The sequence below is a fragment of the Anomalospiza imberbis genome, chromosome Z, assembly GCF_031753505.1.
Source record: "Anomalospiza imberbis isolate Cuckoo-Finch-1a 21T00152 chromosome Z, ASM3175350v1, whole genome shotgun sequence".
Classification (NCBI taxonomy): domain Eukaryota; kingdom Metazoa; phylum Chordata; class Aves; order Passeriformes; family Viduidae; genus Anomalospiza; species Anomalospiza imberbis.
Window position 1 is genome coordinate 71,094,985 of NC_089721.1, and position 20,586 is coordinate 71,115,570.

At 38.3% G+C, this 20,586-nt stretch overlaps 2 long non-coding RNA genes across 2 annotated transcripts; one reads left to right on the forward strand and one right to left on the reverse strand.

The window, feature by feature from the left end:
* The first annotated feature begins 207 nt into the window (after positions 1-207).
* On the forward strand, positions 208-3,275 carry LOC137464642 (uncharacterized). Its single transcript, XR_010994329.1, has 3 exons — positions 208-691; positions 1,220-1,375; positions 2,993-3,275. It is a non-coding gene; the product is annotated as an uncharacterized lncRNA (long non-coding RNA).
* An 11,537-nt stretch (positions 3,276-14,812) lies between these two features.
* On the reverse strand, positions 14,813-16,261 carry LOC137464555 (uncharacterized). The gene is made up of 2 exons (XR_010994282.1): positions 16,208-16,261; positions 14,813-15,038 (listed from the first exon to the last, which is right to left on the reverse strand). It is a non-coding gene; the product is annotated as an uncharacterized lncRNA (long non-coding RNA).
* Positions 16,262-20,586: the final 4,325 nt, after the last annotated feature.

Consider the following 20,586-nt stretch of genomic DNA (forward strand, 5'->3'; position numbering starts at 1 on the left):
ATCCATCCATCCATCCATCCATCCATCCATCCTTTATCCATCCATCCATCTGCTGGTGCTTTGAGAATGCACCAATTATCACGCGGCTCTGAGCAGGGCCTGTGTCAAACCTGCAATGTGACTCTTTAAACCTTAATCTGGAGACCATCCCTGTGTGTGGAATAATTTGGCAAAGTTCACAGATGTGCATCTGTCCCCCTCGGTCAGCGATTTTTGCACTTTCCATCCAGAGGGCTTTTGCTGCTGTCTGACCCTGCTGGGATCAAGAGTTTTCAGTGAAGCTTTCACAGCAAACACGTGAATTCAGGATGCAGCATAAGAATAAAGAAGTGATGGTTGCTAATCTTTTTGTGTAAGGCTGAGGAGTAGAATCAGTCTGCCCTGTCCTTTAAATGCAGCCTCCTGATGTAGGTCATTGTTAGGATCCCTGGCTGGGCTTGCCATTTAAATGGAGAATACATTTTTATTTTGTTAAATTACATCACACTTTCTGCACTGCTTCCTTTGCTGGAGCAGTGACTTTGCCTCCCATACAAAAATTTTCTTGACTTTATTAGTAGTTTATTCCTGACTCAAAGTATTTAAAAGAACTCCCAAGATAAAGTGCTCTGCTGTATCTTCAATCTTCCCTCATGTGTAACACCTAAAGCTTTTATAAGGAGCACAGAACTAATGCAGAATTCCCCCAAAGGTGAGTTGTACCTTAATATTTATTTCAGTTATTTATGGTAATAGTGCCATTTTCCTTTTGTTTTGTTTCCAAGAGGCTATCTTTAATAGTTCAGAACTGCTGGATGAAAAAAATCAATTGACATCTCATGGTGTTGTAACTTACAGAAAAATAAAATGTGAGATGACAAGAAGAAACCCAGACTGATGTTTCAGGGTTTTACCTATACCAAAACAGGAAATTCACTGCTTCTGGGGTAAAAGTAAATACATTTCCATGTGCTGAGCCAGCAGCAGAAATATCAATGGTGAAACAACAGGTTTTTGATCATGCAGATCAGACCAAGATTCTTCTGTCAAATTAGTTATATTTATAGCCCGTAAAATTAATGTAGCACATTTAGTGATGTCTTTCTGATAGCCTTATCATCTGAGACATATTTTGTTGTTTGGAACTCTGTTAGTGAATAAAATAAGAGGACTCCACAAAGTCTTTTCCATGAAACGCATGTTTTTCATGTAACAACTATTTATGGCCTCTACCTTTCAGGTCCAAGTTAATGTGGTGACTGTGGGTAACAGGAATAATTTTTCAACAAAAATTGGCGTATCAAAGACTACTGATACCATTTCAAAAATCTTCAAGGAGGCAAAGCTTGCCCTGCCATTTGATGGGAGCTGAACAGGGATTTAGAAACCGCCAGTGGTGGGTTATACTTGATTTTCCATTTAATCAGCTTGTACTGGAAAGAAAAGAAAAAAAAAAAAAAAAAAAAAAAGATGAGCACAAAGAAATCCAAGCCATTAAAGAAGCAGCTTGCAGTCTTACCCAGAAATAAGGTTCTTTAATGCTTTTCTAAAAGGGTGATCTTACCATAAATATATACATAATTATCATCTTTCATGTACTTTTTGCTGCTACAGACTCTCAAGAAAAGTGTATTTTTTTTTTCTGTGTACTGAGTGAGCTAATCTGCTTGATGTCAGCAGCTATCAGGGCCTCATTCTACACTGAAAAGGAAACCAAGTTGTTTTCCAGGGTTCTCTTCACTGCCTATTTTACCTGATCAAAGAAACTGCCCTTTGGGTCTTGCTTTAAAAGTGTGTCCTCTCGAGTAATCTCAGACTCAGTAATCTCCAACTTCAAGGTTTCCTTGCTGCCTAAAGCACTTTTATTGGTACTTAACCCAAACAAGTTCACATGGGCTGTGTAATTCCTCTGTTACTGGTTATGTACATCAAATTACTTGATATAAAAGTCTCTGGTTTCAAGTAAAATTGCCGATTCTGAATGAATTTGAAAGAAGCCAGTGGCACAATTGCTCAAAAATATTAGATAAATTAATTACAAATTATCGTATCTTAAACATTCGAACATTTTACCTTTATATCTGTGAATATTTAATTGCTTCTTGTGAATGGTTATTCAGAAATTAAAGGGATACCTGTTATCTAGACTGGGTGTTTTAAAGTGAGAAGAATCCAGTCAAGCCACTTGAGATCTTGACAGAACACTGGGGAATGTTCTGGAGGAACCTGGGAGAAGTGGGGTGACTGCAGGATGCTGGTAGTCCCATCACAGAGTGCAGACAATTTACAAGAAAAAAATCCCTTTAATTTCTGGAGTGTTTAGTTTATTGTGCAAAGAGGCAAAATGGATTGGAGGACTCTGTTTAAGGGGGAAATTTGTAATGATACTTTACTGGCTTTTATGATTACAAGTCTAATTAAAATACTTATATGTGGCATATGTTAATTAACACTGAGACTTGAGACTATCAGATAACAATGCAACTGACTGAAATAAAGGGCACAGGATAACTGTGTGCTATAAAGGGGGATGGGGATGGAATCATCTAACATCTGTATGTTAGATTTAGGGTAAAGGGCAATTTTTCCCAGGCAGTTTTATTTTTTACTTTCTTCACGTCTTTAATCAGTATTTTGCTGCTGAACTTGGTAAGCACTCTACTTAAGAACGTATGACTGGAGTCATGTAAAAATGGGAAACCAGTGTTACCCTTCAAGCTTTGTACTTTCAATTTATTTTTCCTCATGTTTTTTAAAAGATTTGTTTAACCTGGAGTGTAGTGTTCTTGCAAAGGCTCAAAGCAGTAATACTGATTATTTACAAAGGAGGCTATTTGGGTAGTGCTCCATTCTGCCTTGGAGCAGGAAGCTCTGGAAACCTCTTGAGGAAGTGTTGAGCATAAGTGGTGTGGAAAAAGAAAAAAAAAACAAAAAGAAAATATTTTGTTGTTGCTTATCTCAACTGAATTGAGGCTCTGTAACTTCTGAGATCTGTTTTTTTTATTTCCTCCAGGTCTTCTTGGCATTTGGCTGTACCTGTGGAAAGAACCGTGCAGGCCTTTTAGGGGACTCATTAAAGCTTAATCCAAGTAATTCTCTCACTAAACAGAATTTTAAGGACAACTCCTGCAGCTGAGGTGACGATGTTTCCCCAGGACTGTTAATCATGCCTGGAAAACCTGGGCTCTGAAGGCTCTGAAGCAGTGCTGTCCTGAACACTTGGGTTCAGCTGACAATTTCAGATATGGAGTTCCTCAATTCTGGTTTGTTTTTTTTTGTTTGTGTGTTTTTTTTTTTTTTTTTTTTTTTTTTTTTTTTTTTTGCTGTTGTTGTTTTTGGTTTTTTTCCTTGCTGAGGACCCTTGCTTTTCAATAGAGGAGAAATTTCTCTTTGCTGGGAAGTGCTGTGGTAAATTCGGTGTTCAGTGTTTGCTTTGTTCTCCCCTGTCCCACATCTGGGCTGTAATTGCCCACACTCTGTTTTTGTTCAGGCTTTCCATTATTCATTAATACCTTTTTTACTCTGTAATGACTCTTTTAGGGTCCTCTGTGCCTCTGGGATGCATTTGCCAGCACAGTGATGGTTGTTGACATTTTGTAAGAGCGTTCCACACAGATTTTTGGCTTCTTTGGTTGCCTGAGAAGGTTATCTGCCAATTCAGTAAAGCAACGAAATAAGAAGATCTTGGATCAAACCAGGCCATGGGAGTGTGAGAAGATTTCTGGGTTATTAGTGTGTTACCTTTACTTCACAATTCATAATTTTACTTTGTGGAAGAGCTGGAATCTTAATCACGGAGATAAAATGACGACAAGTGTGTAACTGGAGGACAGTATTATATCTTGTGATAAGGCCCTCTAGTCAGTCTGAGGTTTATAGTTTTTGTTGTCTTTTTAAAAAAAATTGGTTTGCTTTGTTCAAAGAAAAGCCTTAAAAATTCATCCAATATGAGAAAGAGAAGAAGGGGATATGAATTAGTGATGGGCAATAACACATGAATTTTTCATTATATTTGTGGAACACTGTTCAAGGAGTTTTAATAAATATTGCAATACTGGTAAAACTTTAGTGTAAAGTAATCCATGGGTTTTCAGAAGGCTGTGACATGGAAATATTTATATTTGCTGGGTTTTATTTCAACTTTTATCAGTGTCATTCACTTTCATGTATGTATTTATGTTTTATTAAGTTTTCTGATGCCTGTGGTGGTACCTGTAGTCCTGGAAATGTATTTATTTTTACAGCTATCTTTCTTTTTGGGTAAAAAAGGCTCCTGTCATTTTCAGGCTCTTAGAATATGGTGAGAATTGTAGGCCATCTGAAGTGAGTGCACCTTCCCCTGTTCAAATGTGTGGTTAATAATAAGGTCACTGTCTTTGGAACAGCCCAAACGCAAGCAAAACAATAAACTCAAAATAGCAGCGCTGGTTTCTGAATGCCTACGAGTGAAGAACAGCTTTGCATTGTTACACAGCTACAGGGACATTATTTTCTCATCTTTCATCTAATTTTCTTCCCATCTGCAGATTAAACATCTGCCAGTTGGTATTTAAATGACATGGGTAATATCCTGACTCTTGAAATCAAAATTCCCATTAACTACTGTGGGACCAGGAAAGCTGCTGCTCTGTAAATTCATCTCCTGTCTTCCAGTACTCTCCCCTCCCTACTTCAGCACATTTCCCATTCCACTGTCACTTCCTTGCAGACAGTTCATCTCCTTTCTGCCTTTGATTGATTGATTTACCTCAATCAATGTTAATTTTACTTCCTTCACAAGCTCAGCTGTGCTGCTTATCTACACTTTTCACTTTCTCAGTGCTGTCACTACTCTGTGTCTGAGAAAGAGGAAGGAGGGATGAAAGAAGGGCTGAGGGAAGGAAGAGGAAAGGGCACAGTAAAAAGGCTGTTTCCCTTTCCTAGCTATTTGAACTGACTCATAAGGCTGTGTCTGATTTGGAAAATCAGAGGAGTTTCCTCACCTAAAAAAGATATTTTTCATGAAAACAGCATATGTAGCCTCACAAGCACATGTGAAAAAGTAGAACCTTCAGAAGCAAACGTTCATTTTGCTACTATCCATCAAAGCCAGCACGAGATATATTTCTATAATAAATGAACTTTTATAAATAATTCTTGCCCTGATGTTAAGTTTGATTATCTTGCCGCAGTGGAGGGATGCAATCTCAGCCCGAGAGCTGTGATGCTGCAGAATGCTTCAGCAAATGGGGAAATTCAGTTTACAACATGGATTTGGAAATTCTCCAATCATTTAAGTCCTGAAAACCCAGCTGACACGGTGTGAGTATTTCTGAGGGGCTGCACAGATTGATCAATTAGGGACAGATGAGATCAGTCTTTCCAAATGGATGCCTCGGGAATGTGTGTGATAGAATACCGCTGTGATTAAAGCATCCAGGGATATAATCACCTCACCGACTTCGAGAAATCTATCACAGATGGTTTGAAGTCAAGAGGGATTCCTATCTTGTCTCTTTATATTCATGTCTCATTCAGACATCTCTCAGAAGCATTAGGATATTTTAGCAAAAACCACTGTGTGATTAAAACCAATGTTTCACTGTTTTGTGTGGCTTTTTTCTTAAAAATATATGAAATTCAATGAAGCTTTCCATAGACTTGCAGTATGCTACTACATTGTGTGGGATGCTTCACTTTAAAAACTCGAGGAGGGAGCTCAGTTTAGGTATTGAAATGGAGATTGTTTCTCTGTGTGATACTTTCATGTGTCAGCTTTGAAAGCAAGGTCAGTTACATCTAATTTTCATAGGCTATTTCCGGCATTAGTGTCAGAGTCTGACAAGTTTTAAGAGGTCTGGAAAGCAGATAACTTCATGTATTTTAAGTCTTTGTATCTCTAAAATGGCATCTTCCTTACACAGAGTGCCTCCCTTATAAGATTTCTTCGGAATGATGCAACCAATTTTATATTCTCAGAAGCAGGAAGGGGAGAGGAATTCCTTGCTGGTTGTGTGCCACCAATTTCAGTTCCTTTATGTTCCCTGATAAAAGGGATCAAACTGCTGTGGAAATCCAGGTTTAGCATGTATTAGCACTATTACTGGTCTGTATGCAGCCTGTTGTACAGCCCCACATAAAAATATCATCTGGTAAAGAGAAATAACTTGTAGTACAGAGGCTTTTCACCAGATTTCTTAGTGGAGAAAGTGAAATAGTTGCATATACTAGCTGAAGATTTTATAAATGTGTAGGGCAATCTGAATTCATGCATCCAAGTTAAAACAGAGAAAGTGTAAAAAAAGAGTGAAGAAGCCTGGTTTTGGCAAAAAAAAAAAAAAAAAAAAAAAAAAGGGGGAGATAAAATAGAAAGATGATATTATTTTTATTCAAGAATGTGGGGAGCGTTTGGTGATAAAAATGTTTTTTTTTTTCTCCTCTTGATCCCCTTGCAACTCCAACCAAGGCAGTTCATTTTCCAGGACAGTTTGGAATGTACAGGACAGTACTGGTATCTAAAGATCACATGCATGGATTAACATTTGGCTAGGCCTTTGAAAACACAAAAAGATGTAGGTATTATCCTGTACCTTCTGGTAGCAGCTGTAAAAAAAAAAGGGAGGAATCAGCAGCTGAGCCTCTGAGCTGCTTTGCTAAGGCAGGTGAGCAGAGGAGGTTCAAAACCTGAGGCAGAGCCCAGGCTCTCTGGAGGAAGGATCTGGGATTTGGAAAGGACAGGATCAGCCTTGATAAACCTGAGAACTCCTCCCCAGGGTGTGCCTCCCTCACTGTGAGGATGGATCCCCCCGCTGCCAGCCCTCTCCCAACCCTTTTTAGATCTGCTGCCTCTTCCACTGGTAGGAACCATCCTGCCTGAACCTCATAAAATGTTAAAGTGGATGAAATCCGTGAGTGGCAGGTGGCAGGCTGAGCTGGGGAAGGGCAGAGCAGCGCAGGGCTGGAGAGATGTTGGTTGCTAAGGAAACTGCTCCTTTCCTGTGTGCTCAGAGTCGTTCCTAGCTAGACTGGCACCGAGATATTTGCTGGCAGACGTGGCATCGTTTTCACCTTATCTCCATCTGTGTTTGCTTTCTTCTAAGGGGGAGAGCAAGCACACAATGAAATTTACTTGGTTTTCTTGGACGCATGTGTTTTCTGAAGGGATGTGATCCGGTGTAGGGGAACTTTGCTGCTGCTTCAGTGGGACCTGTCTGTAGTTGCCAGAGTCTTTATTTCACCTCTGTCTATCCCATCTTCTATGATATATTGCACCCTATTGAGAGATAAATTATCTGCAGCATAAATTGATGCTGCATAAAAGTTGAGTCTTAAACAAGATCCCCACTTCATGGAAGCAATCTCCCTCTGGGTGCGAGGGAACTAGGCAGAAACTTGCAGGAAAACATGTGCGCATCAATTTATGGCACACTGCAAAGCTTTTTGGGGGCCCAGAACATCAAAAATAAAGATTTATGATGGAATTATCAGTGTCTCTTGTCAGCCAAGAAGGCCACCACCACTAAGGAGCTGCAAAATGAGGACTGTGTTGGTGCAGTGCCTAAACTGATGTCCAGATCATGGTGCATTTTCTCTTTTCAGGTCAGCTCACATTTTTTGTAATAGGCTGCCTGGGTGATATTTGCTTTCCTCTTTGTGCTTATTCTTAAAAGGTCTGTTTGTCTTAATATTTGAAATGGAGGTATTAAAACAGCTACGGTTATGTATTTTATGTTCTTCATACTGAAAATACACCTTATAAAAGCAGTGATTGGCAGGGGGTGGTAGTTTTCTGAGGATTTTGTGCCTACTGCTGGACCCTCTGAGGTAAATGGCAAAACTCCAGTGCACAATATTTGGCATTCAGCTACTTTCAAACGTTGGTATTTTTGGCTGGAGTTTGCTTAGGAAGAAACCTCTGCAGGGCCTCTGAAAATCTCAACGTTTATGAATAGTGTTGAATATTTCTTTCATTATTTGAAGCAATTAGGAAGACATCAACTTGCTAACAGAAATGTGGACCTTTTCCAACAACTCCTGGTACTTGGCTTCTCCTGGAATAGCTGGGTCTGTGGTTTTAAACCCTCCTAAGCTGGCTTTCTTTGCTTATACCCGTGTGGTGTGCAGTCACGTCCCTGTGAATGTGTGGTTAGTGTCCTGAATGGAACTACATATGTTAGAAAAACAAGTTTTTAATATGTGTTGCTTACGTAGAGAATTTAGACACTGCCAGGAATTTTTTTTTAGGTGTGTGCTACTGGCAAGAAGCAGTGAGTGGTGAAGCCAAACACTTCCTGAAAGTGCAAATACCTTGTGTGAAGTTTTCTGGGAAGGTCTTTCACGGCTGTAGAGAGGGAAAATGGAAAGGTTCAGTTCAGAGACTTGTGCTGGCCCTGGCCCAGGGATCCAGGCTGTCATCTGGGGTGGGGAAACCTGCATTCATTGTAGGGTTCTGTCTGGTGACAGCAGGAAATGAGCAGCATCTTCCCAAAACGTGGTCACCTCACTGCTGAGCTGATGCCTCTGACCGAGCTCTCTGACAATGAGGGTTTCTGAACAACCATTAACTCTAAAATGGTGACTTTCAGTGTCTTGATGCCTGTGCTAATAATTCTGAGCCATGTTTAGTGTGAATGTAGCCCTAGTCACCACCTGTGGACAGCAGGGTCCGTGCTGAAGCTTTTCCTACTCACCATGAAATCAGGGCCACTTCAGCAGAGCAGACTGAAGAGCAGCTCCCAGAAAACCTCCTTGGAGACTTCCCAAATTTAAGAGTACACAATCCTTTTTTTTTCTAATTCTGTGAAAACAGTGAGTTGAAAACAGATGTTCTACCTTGCTGATTCCTGCCATTTTATAGTTCTCTTTTGCCCTAACTGGGAAATCCTCATTTTGTTGTGGGATTTGCATGCAGAAGAAAATGCAGGGGAAAGAGGTATGGACTAAAATATTGGGACTAGGTGTTAGAATTCTCCTCTGTGTTCCTCTTTTGGCAGTTTGTTTGCACTTCTGCATGGCTGGACATTTTGTAAGAAGTCAGGTGTGGGAGCATTTCTCATGTCCTAGGTCTAAATATATGGGATCTTTTTGTCCTGAATGCAAACTTCCTGGGCATTTGATAATTTTTGTTGATTTTCTTCCACCCTCTTGATATAAGCAAATCTAGATGCCTGCCTAGGGAGAGACAGAGTGCATAAAATCCATGATGTGTTCAAATTGTTCAGGACCTCACTGACAGCACCTGTGGAGCCCTTAACTTTTTGTCTGTGCTTTGTCGAGATCAGGATGCATAACTCAAGTTTAAGGCAGTGTCAGACCAGTTATAGACACTGCAGTAAATAACCCTGAAGTCCATCTATGGATTTATTGCTAAGACAGTTAGGACTGTTGGAAATGCCACCGCACCTTTCAAATCCACCTAAAATTACATTCCCATGACATTTCATAGATCTGGTAACATTTACAGTGTTATAAAGCATGAAGAACTTTACCTTTGCAAGTATGGAATCTTCCAGGATTGTTTTATATTATAGACAGAAAGAGATTTCCCTTTTTAAAATAAAATATATTTTGGGGCCATGTGTTTTCTAGCTTTTCTTCTAATGAATCTTCCTAATAATTGTTTCAGTTTTGGGGCATTCCACTATGTTCACCAGTAACTTAGAAGTGTCTATTCACAGTAGGTAGAGTCTGTAATTTGAGTCCTCTTCCACACTGAATCCCTTCATATATTAAATAAATGCTGCACAAACGTGGAATCCATGGGCATCACCTCCTCCTTTGGCAGAGCAGTTGTCAGACCCCTATCAGTTATTTGGCACACAGGAGCACAAGCCAAAAGGGGATTTTATTGAAGGCCAGCTGGTGGTCTCAGTCTCAGGGCTGGAGAAATGTTCACACCAGCTCACAGCACTGTGTTTGTCAGTGTTTGCCACCCTCCTTTTCACTGTCTGAGGAACCAAATTCTAGTTAAAGTTCTGATATTAGTTATTGGAAGGCCGCAGAGGTTGCCACCTGCAGTTTAATGTTTCATAATATCCTGTACTTGAAAATCCCAGTCAGGAGGGGTATTTTGGTTTTCATCTCATTTTCCTCCTCCCAATATGGAAACCTCTTTGATGCTGGTACATTTTGTTTGACTGCCTGTCTAAAGGTTCCTGTCAGTAATTGGGTGGGGGACACCAGATAATGAAGAGATGCAATAAAGCAATCTGCAAAGCAAGCTATGCAGTGAGATGTCTCTGTGAATGATTACATATTTATATTATTCCAGAGCTAATGCTTTAGCTGTTGCCTTGTTTTCTCAGTAACTGGGTATTCCATTGCTGTTAATAACACAAGAAAAGAAAAATCCTGTAAATATGCAGAATTCTAGCATTTGAACTCAAAAGGACTAATGAACTGCCAAGCCAAACATACATTTGCAGACGGATTGACAGTGTGAAATTTTTTTACACATTTTTGAATGGAGATCTCTAACCAGCAGAAGCTGTATAAAAGCTCCAAACTCTATTTGCATGTTCACATTTGGTTATAAGCAAATAAACATTGTTATCTGTTAATTCAAAACCAGTCATTTCTCATGTTTGCTCTCCTTTCCTCTGTTTAGTCTCTTACTTGACTTTATTTAAAACATAGATTTTTGAAATCCTAGAGGGCACACTGGTGTTTGTAAGCATAATAAAAAGGGACTCTTTTTTTTTGAAGCAAAGAGTTGGCAGTCAAAAGGAGAGGCAGAGGAGTCCACCTTGTCTTGATGAAATTTCCTTTTCTTTTTAACACAACGGATTTAAAACTAACCAATTTTGTAACTTCAATGACAATTTGTGGAGCTGGAGAACATGATTTTAATTTTTAAATTTTTTTTTAAATATTTTTTTTCCTATTTCACACAAAGTAGAGAACATGCTTAGGGGAACATCAGCAGGGAGGTGACAAACCCCCTGGATTTTAGGGTCAAGAATTCCTTCTGCTGTTTGCACATCAGACACAGCAGCTTTGCTGTGTCTTGAATCCCAACAAGAATGGAGCAAGCACTAGAGGGAGAGCTCACAGAAAGACTGTGGAGTGAAGGAAGGAAGGAGAAGGTTTTGTGTCAAGCAGAAAATAACGCCAGACTGGAGGAGTTTACGGAGTAGGAGAGAACAGAGATGTGTCCTTGTGTGTGGGGGGGACAAGGATTTCTAGCTGCAGATCCAGAGGTTGGCAGCTGGTTGTCCTTGTGGCAGAAGCAGAGCTGACAAAACCTGTAGAAAATTAAAATAAATAGATGTAACTCAAGGTGGCAATACCATGTCCACATCCTTTTCCTTTCCTTACTCCAGGAATGCCAGCATTTGCCTCAAACCCAGATTTATTTGATAAAATTTAGGATTTTCAGGAATCCAGCAGCTCTCTCGGCACCACCCACATCCTGAATTCCTGAGCAGGGATATTCTGGAGATCATGGAGATCCCTGAGCCCTGCACAGCTGCACGTCAGACACGCTGTGCAGACAGCTTGTGTGTGAGCAGTGAATCTGATGCATTCTCAAAGGAATTGCTCCACTGCCATATGTTGTTCACACCTATTTGTAAAAAAAAACCAACCAAAAAAAAAAAAAAAAAAAAAAAACCCACACCAAAAACAAACAAAAACCTCCCAAGAACAAACAAACAAAAACAATCAAACAAACAAACAAACAAAACCCCCCAAAAAAAAAACAAAACAAAAAAACCATGAATAACCCATGGATTGAGAGTCATTCATGAGAAATCCCAAGGTGGAGGACAAGATTAATAATGGATTTGGTAGCCAGAGTCTGAAGGATAAATGTATAAAGAAAAGTCAGAGTTCAACTGGTCTGTTTCACTTTGCTTTCAGTAATTATTGATCTGGAGGTAGAGAGGGACAGTGATGATGAAACTTTTTGGGTATTTTTTTGTTTTGTTGTTGTTTTTTTGGTTGTTTTTCCATGGTGGAATTTTTTTGTCTATATCTACCTATGCCTATATCATCTATATCTATAGCTATATCTATATCATCTATCTCTATCTATCTCTCTCTATCTCTATCTCTATCTCTATCTCTATCTCTATCTCTATATATCATCTATCTATATAATCTATATCTATATCTAATATATATATAATCTATATAATATGTCAATGTGTATATCATCTACATAATCTATATCTATCTACATCTATATGTACATTTTTGTTAAGATAAATGCAGCAAGTAGGTTTTCTGTGTAGAGTGAGGCATTTAAAAATCTAACACTGCAATGCAGCAAGGAAAAATGCAGTCTTAGTTTGAGAGAAAAGGCAGATTTGGAGAAGTGGAGGCACAGGAAGAGTGCAGGGATTAGGTTATAAAGGATGGGGCAGAGGCTTGGCAGTGGGGACCCCACATGTGGAGTAACTCACATGTGGAGCAGTGGAAGCATGAGAATGACACGAGGAAAAGGTGAGAAATCAAAGAATGTAGCAATTTAAAATACATTATTATTTCCTTCCCTTTAATGCTTTGACCTGGACTATTTAGCAGACTCCTAAGATTTCAATTATTCTTACAATTCTTTCTCGGCTTTAATCTTTTTTTATGTGCATTACCACTGCTCCCTAATTCTGTCATAATTCCTAAAATCAGTCCTAATTTTTCCTCAGGGAGCTTGAATACAGGAGATTTTCTCTACAATTCTCCTTACAGGATGTGAGATTTGGTTTGCTTTACCACTCCTACAAACAAAAAAAAAAAAAAACAAAAAAAAAAAGGTCCCTAGATGTTGCTAAAATGAAAAGGTGTCAAACTCTCAATTTGGGGAAAAAAAAATATGAACTTTTTGACGTGGGAGGTTGACTCTGGTTAGGTTATGCCAGGACCAGAGCTTTCCGTGTCCTGTCTCAAATAAATTTTTAAAATTAAGGTCATTCAAAATCTTGCAGAGAGTTGCCAGAACCAGATTGTCCCACCAGTAGGTTACTGCTTTGCCTGTCACAGGCTCTAGTGTGAGAGAAAATATATCTGCCAGTAAAGCTGCTTGGATTTAAAGAAATCCAAAAAGTATGTAAGCATGCTTACATATTTTCTTAGATATGATTTTCTTTTGTCTGGACCTAAATCTCTGAGGAAACAGAGCCCAGCTTCTGCTCTGATGTCAATCAGTCCTCAGTGACTGATTTTTCAAACCACTTCTTGAGGTCTCCAGTCATGGAGCAGGTTTTCACCATTTATTTGTTTATTATAAAAGTGCTTTTCTTTACACTACAGTTCAGAGACTTCTGTGCTACAACATTGGGCTAATATTTTCCAGCCCATTTGCTGAAATAAAAACTGTTATCTTTTTTAATTTCGCTTTTAAAATACTTGAAGATTTTATCCTATCTTTACACCCCTCTCAATCTTGGAAGTGTTTACAGATTGAAATTCCTCTTGTCAACCTGAAAAAGGGCTTTTTGTAAGTTGCTGCAGGCAGAAAAATCTCTTTGGTTTTGCCCAGAATTGTAGCTGCTGCTCCCTCGTCTGCCATGGCAGACTCTCTGGTAAGAGTTTCCATGATGGAGTTCTGCAACACAACGTTGCAACAACAACAACAATGTTGAATTCCATTCAGAGAGCTATTTTGGATATAAATAAATCACAATTACGGCTTAAATCCTGTATCTTTTCAATTGGAAAAGCTCTAGTGGTCTCATCTGGTTGATGGAAACAGATTGGATTACGAGGCAATTCTCCCACTTTCCTGGAAACGTTGTCCTCGATTAAATAATGAATTGTTTTATCAAATGTTTTCAGCCTAATAGCTTTGACATTCCTTGTATCCACTTCAAAAAACCTTTCAAAAAATGAACTCCTAGATCGAAATTGCTTTGTAGTCCTCAAATAAATTATATTTTGATGATGATATGCACCTGGTGGGTCTCTATGACCCATGTGCAGAAGGGATAAGGAATAAAGGGGTTTTAAAGAGCAAGAAAATTCAAGATGGAACTTTAATGTTAGTCTGAAACTCGTATTAATAATTTAATTTAATGGGCATGACAGCCTGTGTTACAAGGGACTATGAAGTACTAACCAATCAGTAGAAATTTCTGGAATCAATGGCAAGGCTGGGTGTAGAGGAAACTGTATTTTCTGTCTAGCAGAATTGGACTGTAACTTGTCTTTAAGGCTTAAACATGCTCATGGATGACACTTTTTTACCCTTTAATAAATTGTAGTGTCCTTGTGCTCTGCAGAAACGTTCCCCCTGATCCAAAATATAAGTAAAACCCAAGATCCGACCATTTAAAATAGATAATTGTATTCTGGAATGGAAGTACCCAGAAAGAAACCAATACTAAAGACATGTTCTAAATAATAGTACTGAAAGACTGAAAGAAGGTAAATATCTTTACCACAGTATGTGCCCACAACTTCAGCCTGAACTCTCCAGCAAAATCTCCATTGACACTCTGCAAAAGTTCAGCTTTTAAAGGCATTTTTTGTGGGGGGAAATTAAAGGACTTATTCCAAAACCCCTCTGAAACTGATTGTATTACAGCATGTCATCATTTAATGGAAAATTAAATTGAAATTCAAGAAAATCCCCAGTCCTCATGAAACAAAGTCCGAGGTTTGTTTATTTCTTAGCGCATTTCCTAGTTGTTTGTCATCTGGAAATCAATGGGAAAGAGCATGTCAAATGAAAGGACACATTTCCTTTTATGACAAATCCATCTGATGAGGTTCAGGAAAGGCCATCTGCCATTTCGGCTTTCAGAAATGGGATTTCTGTCAATCATTGATGCAACAGATGGATACTCTCCCTTGATTTAAAACATGATTTTTATGTTTCTTGTATTGGGGTAAAGAGGATGCACTGAGGATAGGAAAGTTTGATTTGATCCTTAATAAAATGGCAAGAAACAGTCTGAAACAGGTTATTTTCTATCATATTTTCCACTGCTGATTTGTCAGAGTGGTATTGATATTTTTTCTTTCATCACTCCAGAGGGGGAGGAGGAACATTTCCCGAAGAATTGGTGCAGCTGAACAGCTCTATATCCTGTCAGGCTTGATATTGGTTTGGGATCATGCACTGCTGGCCATTGGGCTTTCCTCTGGAAAAAAAGAAGAGTTTAATACTTTGTGTCTGGGATTAATTTAAAAATTGTGTTTAGTATCTGTACTAAAATTCACAGAGAAGTAACTGTTTATTCTTCCCCTTCTTGCATCACATTTCATTCTTGTAAATATAGCACTGAGTGAGATTCTAAAGGCAGGTGAAGAAAATACAGTTTCAAAGAGGCAACATAAGAAATTTCTCGTTCCTAATTTAATTTCTTTTTTTCCTCATGTCCTCCCATAGGGAAATGAAAATATGTTAACATCTTTTAATTAACTCTGAAACACACTAGTCCCAAAGTAATTAAATGTACTACTGACCACTCATTTCTCCCACTTTCCACAGTGATGAAATGAGAATCAGACTTGTGGCTTAGGGAAAAAGAAAAAAATATAGGTCAGAACGTTTCTCAGTGTTTCATGTATAAAGATATTAATGAAGTATATGAAATTATAGAAATTATTTCTATAATTTCATGATCTTGTTCAGTGGTAATAAAAATATATGAATACCTTAGTGCAAAACTATCATTCAATATTTAGGAAATTAAAAAAAAATTGAAGAACATAATAGGTTTTAATGTAATGTGAAGAAGTTTAGTTGCCTAGATCTCTGGTAATGTTTTAAGAATAATAGGGATTATAATTTGAAGGCTTATTTTCAGGAAGGGCATGTAGTTCAGATGCCTGGAGAGGGAAAATTGATGGAATTTCTTTAATGTTCTGATTGTCACAATTTCCCTGTAAAGCACACAACCACAGTGATCCCACCTGGGCTGTCCACCAACAGAACAAAAGTTCAAAGCTGAAATGTGAAACTGAAGTCTGGACTCCTGTAAGCTCCTAAAGAAACTTCCTCAGCTCTTCCAGCGATTTCCAGTCCCATCCATCTGGAACAGAAAGCCTCCTGCCTGTCTTGGTGGAGTGGCAGGGCAGAGAAAAACCAGTTTCCATAAGGACAAACTTAGGACAACCTGGTAAATACCTTGTGTGCCCACACAAGAGACGATTAGGGAAGAGCTGATCAGTGAAAGGACAGATGGTGACACAGATTTCCATAGGAAGCTGAAGGAAAAGCATGAGGAATGCCAAGTCTCTACAAGTAAATTAAATATACCTTGGAAAACATTCTGGTTCTAAGGGGGAAAGTTTTGGAATTGCTCACATCATGGCTAGCAAATTTGTTTTAGTCTCCAAAGCAGGCAATATTTCCTTTGTGTTGGAAACACAAAGGAAATTCCTGCAGTTTTCGGCCCTGAACAGGTCCTATGGTTTTGTTTAATTGAATTTTTTGTTGTTCCTGTAACTGTAAAGGGGAAGAGAGGGAAAAGTGGTGTGTACAAGCATGATGTGCATGCCACTTTAATTATAGATGCCAATGGGATTTCAGGAATTCAGACATTTTATATTTTTTTAACACCATGAGGGTAGGTGATGCCATTAAGTAATGCTTATTATGTTGTCATTATCTTATGAACTTCAATGGATTTATTTGACTGCCAAATTTGAATGATCCATTTCAGTAATGTAATTCAGTATTAGCCTTAAACCAACAATTGCTTGTGTTGCAAATCATGGAGTCTTTGGAAATTGTTAATTAATAATTTTGCTCACTCTAGCTCTCTATTGTCTTCTTTATACAGGCTAGAGATGCTCAAAGGTAGAAGAGAATCAATTTCTCCTTTTAGAGCTTTATCCTGGATAAGGACAGGATTTGGTGCTTTGAGAGACTTATTTCTGGAAAGTATCCTTAGACACACCTCCATTCTTCTAAAGTTATCTTTTACACAGGCAGAGAAACAGCATCAGGTAAAGGCAAATTTCCTTTATTCCCTTAATAAAAGAAACATAGTTTCCTTGCTAGTCTTAAAAAAGCAAAAGGAAAATCAAAATATAACTGCCTCTTTCCTTAGAAGTTAATTTTCACACCTTTCCAATAGTGTAATTAAATACGTGTCTTTTTAAATTCATGACTTAAAAATAAAATCATCAGACTGGTTTCTTAATAGTCTGGTGTTCCCCGAGTGTCAGGCTGATATTTATCGCACAGTTCTTTTAGCTTTGTTTTCACTGAATGAAATGCTTTCAGTAATTTGAGACTTCTAAACTGTAAAGAAGATGAAAAAGCTGAATAATATAAATTATTATAGCTTTTTACTAAAAAAATAAAGCACACTCTTTTTGCTTTATAGACTGCGTAGCGTCTCTCTATCTATATACATAAATATATATATATACTTACATGCATATATAAATAATTATAAAAGTAATGTAAATTTCCTCAGAAAAATGGATCGTATCATATCCCCAGAAGACTGAAAAATGAGTAAAATACCCTTAATTTGGAGAGATTAAAGTTTCTTTTCTTATTCTTATTTTGGCAAATTGGAGATTAACATATTTAGAGTGAAGGCTTTTTTTCCCATGTATTTTTCTAGATCCCCTTGGTTCTTAACAAGTTGGAGTAAGATCAGAATAGCCATACTTTATTTACTTGTTTCTGAAATTGAGAAGATAATATTTAAAAGAGTAAACTAAGATTTTTCTGCTCCCCTGTTCCTCACATTTGATCATTTTAGATTCTATGCTCCATAAAATAGTTACAAACTGTTGCTGGTCTGTTCAATATCTGTAAGTAGCTGTCAGCACCTGTTCTGAACAAAACCTGAATTTGTGTTGGCAGTTTTTGATTAGATTCCATGCATGCTGTTGAAGTAAACTTCAGCGTGCAATTTCAAAGTTGGATCAGCACTCAGCCCTTTGGAGAATCCCTCTCGCAGCAGAGATCATCTGCTTTCATCAGCTCACTAGACAAAGGTTACTGCTAGGATCAAACTTCTACTGAGGCTTCTACAAACTTTACAGGATCTGGAATTCATTCCCATGAATATCACCTGCTTAAAAGTAGGTATTTGCCAGTTTTGTCTCTTGTAGAGTAAGGTAATGCACTCATAGGATGTTCATATGAAATGAGCAAGCACATGTGAGAAAACAGCTGACATGAATTAATGTGTTCATTTGTGCGTAGGTAAAAAAAATTGTAAGGTATTTGCCCAACCTTTCCTTTTTACTGAATATTAATTATGCTTTAAATTTTTTCTTAGAATAAAATGTCCTGTCTACTTTGGGCAATGTTGTATCTTAAACTGATTCTCAAAGTCTGGGGCCAGAAGAGATACTTAACTCATATATTCTTGGCTTTTGTGTGTGTTTGTGCATCTCTTGTTCTTCTCTTAAGCTGAATGAAGAAAATTGAATATCTGGGTAAACTGAGCCTTTCAGAGACATTAAATTCTGAGCTGGGAACACCTACAGTAGGAGACTTTCTAACTCCAGCTTGGAGCTGAACACCAGTTCCTGAAAAATGTTTCTGGAAGGACACACATTGTTAAGATTTTCTAAATTGCATTATTCAATTGTCACTTTCCTGAGGCTCTTGCAGCTGTTTCTGACACACTTACAGGGACTGGTGTCCATTAGGAATCCAATTGCTATCCTGCCCAGGTACTTCCTCTTTTGGAGAGCTGATACAGGGCATAACATTCCAGATTTTCCCCAGGAAACCAAGATTTCAGTAACAATTCAACAGACAGAGCTTTTCCCAGCACGGGATTAAAACTTTGGGTGGTCTGTTGGGTGATATCTAAGGAGAGCTCATGGATTAATAATGACCCTGAATTATTCAACATGGTATCAGTCATTTTGGTAAAGAAATGGGGTGTGGCATTATAGCTATTGCTGCCTGAATATTGTGGCGTGATCTTCTGGTTCTTGTAGCCATGAAGGTTTTTAAAACGAAATATTTTTTTCCTGGTCTGAAATTCTTAAGGTGTACACCCCACTCCCTGATAAAACCCAACCCTACCAACGAACCAACCAACCAGCTCAAACAAGCCCCAACAGCCCCCAAAAAACCCAAAAACCCCAACAATCAAACGAGAAAGAGAGAGATAGAGAGAGAGAGAAGGAGGGAAGGAAGGAGGGAAGGAAGGAGGGAAGGAAGGAGGGAAGGAAGGAGGGAAGGAAGGAGGGAAGGAAGGAAGGAAGGAAGGAAGGAAGGAAGGAAGGAAGGAAGGAAGGAAGGAAGGAAGGAAGGAAGGAAGGAAGGAAGGAAGGAAGGAAGGAAGGAAGGAAGGAAGGAAGGAAGGAAGGAAGGAAGGAAGGAAGGAAGGAAGGAAGGAAGGAAGGAAGGAAGGAAGAAAAGAAAGAAAAGAAAGAAAGAAAGAAAAAGAAAGAAAGAAAGAAAGAAAGAAAGAAAGAAAGAAAGAGTTCCCAATCTTCCAAATAAAAATCCCCAAACAAAACCTAAGCTATAGTTATTTCCTGTGTGTGGTACTATTTCTCTGTGAGCAATGAAATAGAAAGGAATGTGATCCTCCAGTGCAAATAGCATATTTGCACTTGATGTCTGACTCAGGAATTTAAGCCATCAGCAAAGCATCTGAGTCCTGACTTGAAAGACATCCAAGCTATAATTTCCTGTACTAGAAAATTAGATATGCCACCTGTATGTGGCTATTCAAACACTTTAATGGGTTTACCAAGATGTTATTTAAAGCCTGAAGATATAATTTATTTATCTTGATGTGAAGTCCATCACCTTTTAAGCAGTATGTGCCTCCTGTATGATTTATATCAGAGTAGATTTGTCAGATTAATGCTTAACTTTCCTATCCCCCCCCATCATTTCAAGTAGCTAGAGTCAAAAAGAATCCTCTCCACTGCAGTGTTTATGTTAGAGAACATTTGTTTGTTTTCCTGAAAAGCAGATAAATTCACATGCAGATTTTAGTGCAATTTTAAAAATTCTACAGTCAACTTCAAGCAAGCCAGATATTATATACCAAAGGTATCTTCCTGTAAAAAAAAAAAAGCTAACATGTTACCTTGCTGGGAGAAAGAAAGCTTCAGATTCAGGAAGGAAATCTTGCAAAAAAAAATTATTTCTTTTAGCAGGTGTCACCCTGGACCACTTTGAAACATGGTGGTGAATATGTAGGAACTAATTTACACATGGTAAATGAGATTGAGGAAAGCACTTTACCATAAAGGTAACCATAATTCCCCAGAGATGCTCAAGAACAACCCGCATGGATTCTTTCTTCAGATTCTGAATCTTGCTGCTTGCTCAGAAAAATCACAAACTTCAGTTTGATAGGCTTTTCTTCTTAAAATAAAATTACAGAAAATTGACATTATCTCAGACCACAATTTAATAATTACCATAATAAATATCCAGTTTTGTTTGCCAGAGGGTGTTTATTGATCTCTTGTGACACGCTCCAGTCTACTCTTTTTTCCTGCATCTTTAATGCTCAAAACACCCTTACATGATAGTGTCAAAGCACATGAGCTTTGTTAATGAGCTTCCACTTAAGAGTAAATTTGCAGATTTAACTGAAACCTCGTTAGGTTTTAAGGAAATAATAAATGTGTCACCACAGGAAGCAAAAGTGCAAACCCTCCCACCCCCCTGGAAGGAACCCCAACACACCAGGGGTCTGATACAGGGAGAAAATCGACCATTAAACAGTTGCCCCTATT